We start from the raw sequence: 7,569 nt of genomic DNA on the forward strand, positions 1-7,569 counted from the left end.
TCTTGGTCTGTATCAGAAATAGTGTGGCCAACACGAGTAGGGAAGTGATCGTGCCCCTGTACTCGGCACTGGTGAGGCCGCACCTCGAATACTGTGTTCAGTTCTGGGCCCCTCACTACAAGAAGGACGTTGAGATGTTGGAGCGTGTCCAGAGAAGGGCAACGAGGCTGGTGAGGGGTCTGGAGAACAAGTCTTATGAGGAGCGACTGACGGAACTGGGCTTGTTTAGCCTGGAGAAAAGGAGGCTGAGGGGAGACCTCATCGCTCTCTACAACTACCTGAAAGGAGGTTGTAGTGAGGTGGGTGTCGGTCTCTTCTCCCAAGTAACTAGCGATAGGACGAGAGGAAATGGCCTCAAGTTGCGCCAGGGGAGGTTTAGATTGGATGTAAGGAAAAATTTCTTTACTGAAAGAGTAGTTAAACATTGGAACAGGCTGCCCAGGGAAGTGGTTGAGTCACCATCCCTGGAAGTATTTAAAAGACGGGTAGATGAGGCGCTTAGGGACATGGTTTAGTGGGCATGGTGTTGTTGGGTTGATGGTTGGACTCGATGATCTTGGAGGTCTCTTCCAACTCTTTTCCAACCTTAATGATTCTATGATTCTGATTCTATTTGGATTTATTTTTTGAGGGCACCAGAGCCATGAAGCTCAAAAGGAACAATTGGTCAAGTGGTGGATTGTGGACCAATATAACTAACTTCACTTTTAATATACAAGCACAAAAACACACCTATATAATCTGAAAGTGGATTTTCTTGTGAGAAAAAATATTCATTCAGCTGGAAAAGTTTAAGATATTACAGCAAAAATGTGTGGCATATAGAAATTTGGCTTGCAGGATCACTGTAACTATGGACAGAAGGACCACTGATAATATTTTTGGGCTTAAAGGTTTCAACAACTAACAATGACTCAAACTTATCTCTGCCAGCTCTCTATTCAATCATTTTACATTTAATTTTCTAAACAACTCTAACAAAACTCACAGCCTGCAATTTTCCAAACCCTCACTTGCCCCATTTTTCTTCTTATATGAGTGAAATTACATGGGCCAGCAAGGATTTTCAGCCTGGCCTAAGCATTTTCAGCAGAGTAATTCAGTGACGTTGCAGTTCAGTTCATGTACATATATTCTGAGATAGGCAAAGCATCAATAATTAGATTAAGATATAAATGATAGCTAGTACTGAACAGATGTAAAGAAGCCCTATCCATTTGGCTTCCTTGAATCAAGAGACTTGTAAACAATACTATATGTATTTCTTGAAAAATAAATGCCTAGATTCAATATAAAGATATTCATATCTAATTATACGCAGAAGTAGAAAGGTAAGTTTCACACAGAATAATTATGATGATTTTTGGTTTCCTGTCTTATTTAAGGTCTAAAGAGAACTGGAAAAAAAATAATTCTATAAATTCATTTTCTGATTTAAAACACAGCTGTAATTTATAATTACTTACATCTAGTAATGGAAAAGAGGTTAATTTGAATTTTTTTTCAAATTATATATCAAACACTAAAGGACAAGTTTATAAAGCACCATCTTTCACACCAAATTTCTATATAGGCTGATTTCCAATCACAATTTAGAAACATAGCTATCTGGATTATGATTCATTTTGGAGAAATGACTGAAACTGTTTTCTTATTGCTGTTTTTACCTGATTCATAATACATGACAAGGAAAATCCAAGTATCTTCTTAGATCACAAAGTATAGACTTTGATCTCTATTCTAAATCGGGACTATTGTAATCCATTGTATAAAAGTCTTCTATTCTGATGGAGCATTTTAAGTGCAAGCCTCTTAGCTTGGCAACTTGTTTGGGAGCAGATGGTGAATATGACCAGGTGGTTATAATTGGGCTCTTTCAGTAGAGAAATTCACCATTTCAGTAAATGATAACTAAACAAATTATCTGCTGGCATTTCCAACTCTTTAAATAGCATTCATATACATACATGGTTGAGCACAGAAGACTATATAATGTCCTTGGTAATGATCTACAGTGTTCTTGCCATCACTTTAAAGAAATACAGCATATTTTGCTAATAAGATGAAATTCAAGTAAAATACATTTTGAATATGGTAAATAGCAAAGGTTTACTACCAACAAGCTACTCATTACTCCTTGGATTCACATCCAGATATTAATTTCTTGAAATAGTTCTCATAGCATTATTTTTGGAGTTAGCTTAAATCTCTATGGAGTCCAACGAAAAGGGCATGAATTCTTGTTAGCTTCAAATGGTGTTTGGAATAGATGCATACACGCTCCACATATTCAAATTCACATGTGATGGTTATGTTCTTTAAGATTAGGTATATAAAAAATTCCTAGTAAAGCTGAAAGGCTCAGGTTTTTACTTTGATTTTTAATTCAGCTAGTGTGAACTCATTTCTGAACAAATATGTAGTTTTAAAAAAGCAAACAGATTTTCTTCCTATAGCTAGTCATAATCATGAATGGAAAACACCTGATTCACTTTCATCTGTTTTAAAGAAAGGCAGCAACTTGATTTTTAAAAATTATTTTAATGAGGAAGAGTTTTAAGGAGAAACATAGAGTGAGATATATATTCCTTCCCTGGATTAATTCTGTTTTTTTTTTTTTTTTTTATCCAATAACTGCTTAAAGTAAAACATATGGGTAGAACTGAGAGCAGAATGAAGCTTCATTCCCATCCTTTATAGATATGATAACTGCTATCATGATAACTGGAAACTGAGAAAGATTTTCTGAAGTCTGATTTATTGGTCATTGCTGGCATAAAAGATTTGAGTGCCTGATCATTTGATATTACATTGTCTTCCATGATGTAAAAAGATCTTGGTTTATATTTCACTGACTGCTTATATATTTGAAAATTGATAAATGCTTGTGGAAGTTTTAATTGTCTATTTAAATGCTAGTAATGCATCCAAAGGTAAGGCTTACAGCTTGTTCACATCCAGTTCAGAATGTGTCAGGCGTAATAGGCTTAGGCACAACATAGCTTTAATTCTTTTAAATTCCTGCTTGACCATCAATTGTGAGTCTCCCCAGTCACCTGTAAATTACATTAAATGGGAATTTTTTGTTACTGCTGTGGTACTTTTCCGCTTATCATCATCAACAAGATCCTTCTTTGAGTTTAGAGGCTCCATAACAAAAGAATTGCAGACTGTGATTATTTAAGCACTTTATTATTCCTGATTCATGACTTACGGCATCAAAGCTAACATGGTTATTTCCCTATGTAACATGAAGGCTGGCAATGTTTGTAGGATTGGGACTAAATGACACTAACAAGTGCAACTATTAAATTTGTAGCTATCCTTGTGCTTTTCACCGTCTCGCTCTGTCCCACATTACCATTTATTTTCTAAGTAAAAATTTTGGATTTTAGGTAAAGACTGCCTTAGTGGAAAAAGATTTTTTTTTTCTCACTTCTTTCCAAGGAGAAAGGAAACTTCAAAGGACCTCTGAAGAATATTTTTACACCATTCTACTTTGTGGATATCCTGATTTGGAGGGCCAAGGAGTGCATTGAGCAAGTTGACAATATGTTCTCAATGGATAAACAAAGAATTCAAATTTCCTGAAGAAAACCTAATTTGAAAAGTGATATTACTTCCTATTTTTGGACCAGTTATACAGGCACCAACGTTTGCCAGAGTGGAAGTTTTTGTACGTTAGCTTACCAAATAATTTGATAAGATCAATACACATTTTAAGTTTCTTTATCAGGAAGCTGATAGTCTGTATTTTCTACTGACAACAACTAGACAATAATGTAATCGTATACCCTCTGCATGGTCTGTCTTGCAGTTTGGCTGCAGGAGGATGCAAGACAAATAAATTGGATCTGGAAAGGAGTCTTCAAATTTAATGTACTCTTAGATCACACTAGTTCAATTCAGAAATGAAAGATTATTTTATTCATCAATATGACAGTCTGCATAAGCGAGCAATTCACTTTAAACTGAGTATTCATTTTCCTTATATCTCTATTTATAGAATCATCCATGTTTTTTCTCACACAGTACATGATATTAAAAAGTAGAATCTTTATATTCTAAAATTTATATCTTATTTTGAATGCAGCATGTTTCCATCCAATGGAAACAATACTTTAACCATTAAGTATATAAAATTTTGCTTCTAATTTCAGCATGAACTCCTGCATCAATTAAAGATGACTACTCACTGTTTAATTATAGTGTGACACTTTTTCCTGATAAAGGCAAACACAAAATTATGAAGCTTAAGAATTGAATTTCAATAGCACCATTTAAAAAAAAAAAAAAGACTTCCATAATTTGCTTCTAATTTTTTAAGAAATGTAATTTATCTGCACAGTCACAACTTGTGAGCACAATCCATCAATAAAGTAATATTACAGTTGTTCAGCTGTTAAATTATGATCCATTTTGAATAGTTTAAAAGCCTCTGGGATTCTTTATATATAGTTTCCTCTAGTGTTTATTTTTTAATTTGTAACATGTACCACAGAAATGAGTTATAGTGATGAATTTCTGTTTTGTGATTATTAGTTTTTTAGATTAAGCATTTTATCTTGCTGGCTGCAGCCAAATAAATATAATTTACACAGAGAGCATTCTATTATACTCATTCAGTGCATGGGGTTTCAATTTTTTCAATCCAAGTGCAGTCCCAGTGGCTAGCTAACAATGCAGTGTAGTGATCAGAAGCTGCAGAGCAATTATCAGCACATATATCACACTACCATGTAGGGAGAGATCAGTGCTGGACCTTACAAGAAGAACTGTTCTGATGTTTTAGCGTTTATTTTCCTCCATGTCTTTCAGAATAACTATCTAACATTTAGGCTATTATTATGCAATTATTGCAACTATATGCAATTATTATGGCTTAATGTATTCAGTACCCAGTTTATTCATTGCAAATTATTAGTATAATCCAATGACAGTGAGGTCACCACTATATAAAAGCTGATGTTCTTCTATAACAAACAGATTCTACTGCCTTTGACTGTCCTTTTCCTTCTTTACCTTTATTGCCACCACTTCCCGTGTTAATGTCATAAGATCGGGGCATTTTTCTCAAAATGCATGCAGCACATTCATCTGTACTGTACTACAAAGCACCGCCTCCTCAATTCCTCTCTCCCGACCCAGGAAATAGATGAGTTCACTTTGTTCTGAAAGCGTGTTCCCAAATGTGGCCATATCAGAGACCAAACAACCATTTTCTGGTCAGCGTTTTTGTGTTTATAACTTTAATTGTTTTATATCTAAATGTGTGTTAGCGATGTTGTGGTTTAAACCCAGTCGGCAACTGAGCACCACACAGCCGCACGCTCACCCTTCCCCCCCCCCCACTGGGAAAGGATCAGGAAAAAAAAAGTAAAACCTGTGGGTTGAGATAAAGACAGTGTAATAGGACAGCAAAGGAAGAGAAAATAATAATAATGATAAAAGAATATACAAAACAAGTGACACACAATGCAATTGCTCAGCACCCGCTGACCAATGCCTAGCCCATCCCCAAGCAGCAATCGTTGCCCCCCAGACAACTCCTCCTAGCTTATATACTGAGCATGACATCACATGGTATGTAATATCCCTTTAGCCAGTTTGGGTCAGGTGTCCTGGCTGTGCCCCCTCCCAGCTTCTTGTGCACCTGGCAGAGCATGGGAAGCTGAAAAGTCCTTGACTTAGTGTAAGCACTGCTTAGCAACAACTAAAACATTGGTGTGTTATCAACATTATTCTCCTCCTAAATCGAAAACACAGCACTGTACCAGCTACTAGGAAGAAAATTGACTCTATCCCAGCCAAAACCAGGACAAGTGACTAGACAGGATATCCAAGATTAAACTGATTTGTACAATTGCTGCCCAAGACTATCATGATTTGGAGCAATTAATGAGCCATGCTGCATACTACATGAGTGCACTCTGGAGCAATGTCTATGCCAGAAGCTCTTCAACCCGCCTGAACCATACAATGCTTGCACCGTCCCATACTGCCCTACATAAAATCCCCAACCATTGACACCAAGCAATCCCGTGGCAGCATGCTACAAAAAACTGCAACTTGCAGAACTGAAGAAGGCTGAGGAGAAAAGGAAGCCATAACCAAAGAGTTTGAGACTGGAAAAGCAAATCCCTTAAGCTCTTGAAGGACAGCAGCATGCTGATATCTGTGGAGCCAGCCACACACTGCTTATGTGTTGTATATCTAAAAACATCTATACCTTCTTTTTGGCATATGCTTTTAGTAGGTATGCAGACCTCTTTCAAAATGTTAAGAAATGAGTTCCTGTTTACTGACACTGTTTGAAAACCTTTGAAGTCGTAAAGATTAAATGGACTCAGAAGTTCTCCTCAGGCTATGGTCTTGACACAACTCAGGAAAAGCAAGAACACACACAAGACATATTCTGACCTAGCCCTTCAAGACAGTTGAAAAACAAGAAAGCTGCTGTAGCTGCCATATGTGACTAAAAAAACATGATAAACAAAAGCTGGGTCCTACAACTCCAGGTCTTCAGGCTCAACTTTGGACTATGAGTCCATATGGTCATTAAAAATTTTCTACTTGCCACAGTCTTTCTAAAGTCTTTAAACTACACTCCTAAAGATGAAATAGAAAACATAAACAGAAATGAAAAATCATCTCTGTGTGGTCCAATAGATCCCATCTGCCATTGACTGATGCTATTCTAAAAGATACTGAGCTCCTCATGAATATCTAGTGTAGCAAGTCTGTGGAAAGACATACGCACAAAGTTACCATTCCTTGTTGAACTTGCTCACACAGCATACTTAACTACAATAGAATGATGTGCTTTCTCAAACACAGTTTTAAGGCAAATTCAGCTTGCTTGTGTGGTCTGAAGTCAAATATGTGGTGCTGTGCTGGAAGCTGTGTTATACAAACATCCTGAAACTTTCAGTCAAGTTCCTGAATTGAAGGAGATGATGTAAGTTTGAAGCTTTTATCTGGGCCTGATCCTAGAAATGACCGTCTTAGTACCTGCTTCTTTTTGTGTCATTAGTGCTGTTTTCCATAGCTGTTTTTCAGTATTCTCCATCTGAATTGCATTGCCTCTTCTCACTCTCCTAACAGTGAGTCACCCAGAAATAACCAGAGATCTGCTCCTATTTCTCAGATGTTGAAGATCAAGGTTCTTGGGGGCCTGTGGGCCTCAGCACAGGCTGGCCATGTCTCATCTGAACGAGAGAAGACCCAGCTGTTGTGTGATTGTTGGGTAGGCAGTGACCCATTGTCCTGGTTTCGGCAGGGATAGAGTTAATTTCCTTCCCAGTAGCTGGTACAGTGCTGTGTTTTGGATTTAGGATGGGAACAAAATTGATAAGGCACCGATGTTTTAGTTGTTGCTAGGTAGTGCTTACACTGGCCAAGGACTTTCTAGTTTTCCATGCTCTACCGACTGAGAAGGCTGGAGGTGCACAGGAAGCTGGGAGGGGGCACAGCCAAACTGGCCAAAGGGACATTCCATACCATGTGACGTCATGCTCAGTACATAAACTGGGGAAAGCTGGCCGGGGGGGCCGCTGCTCGGGGACTGGC

Source organism: Pygoscelis adeliae, unplaced genomic scaffold (assembly GCF_000699105.1).
Source record: "Pygoscelis adeliae isolate BGI_AS28 unplaced genomic scaffold, ASM69910v1 Scaffold168, whole genome shotgun sequence".
In the NCBI taxonomy this organism is placed as follows: domain Eukaryota; kingdom Metazoa; phylum Chordata; class Aves; order Sphenisciformes; family Spheniscidae; genus Pygoscelis; species Pygoscelis adeliae.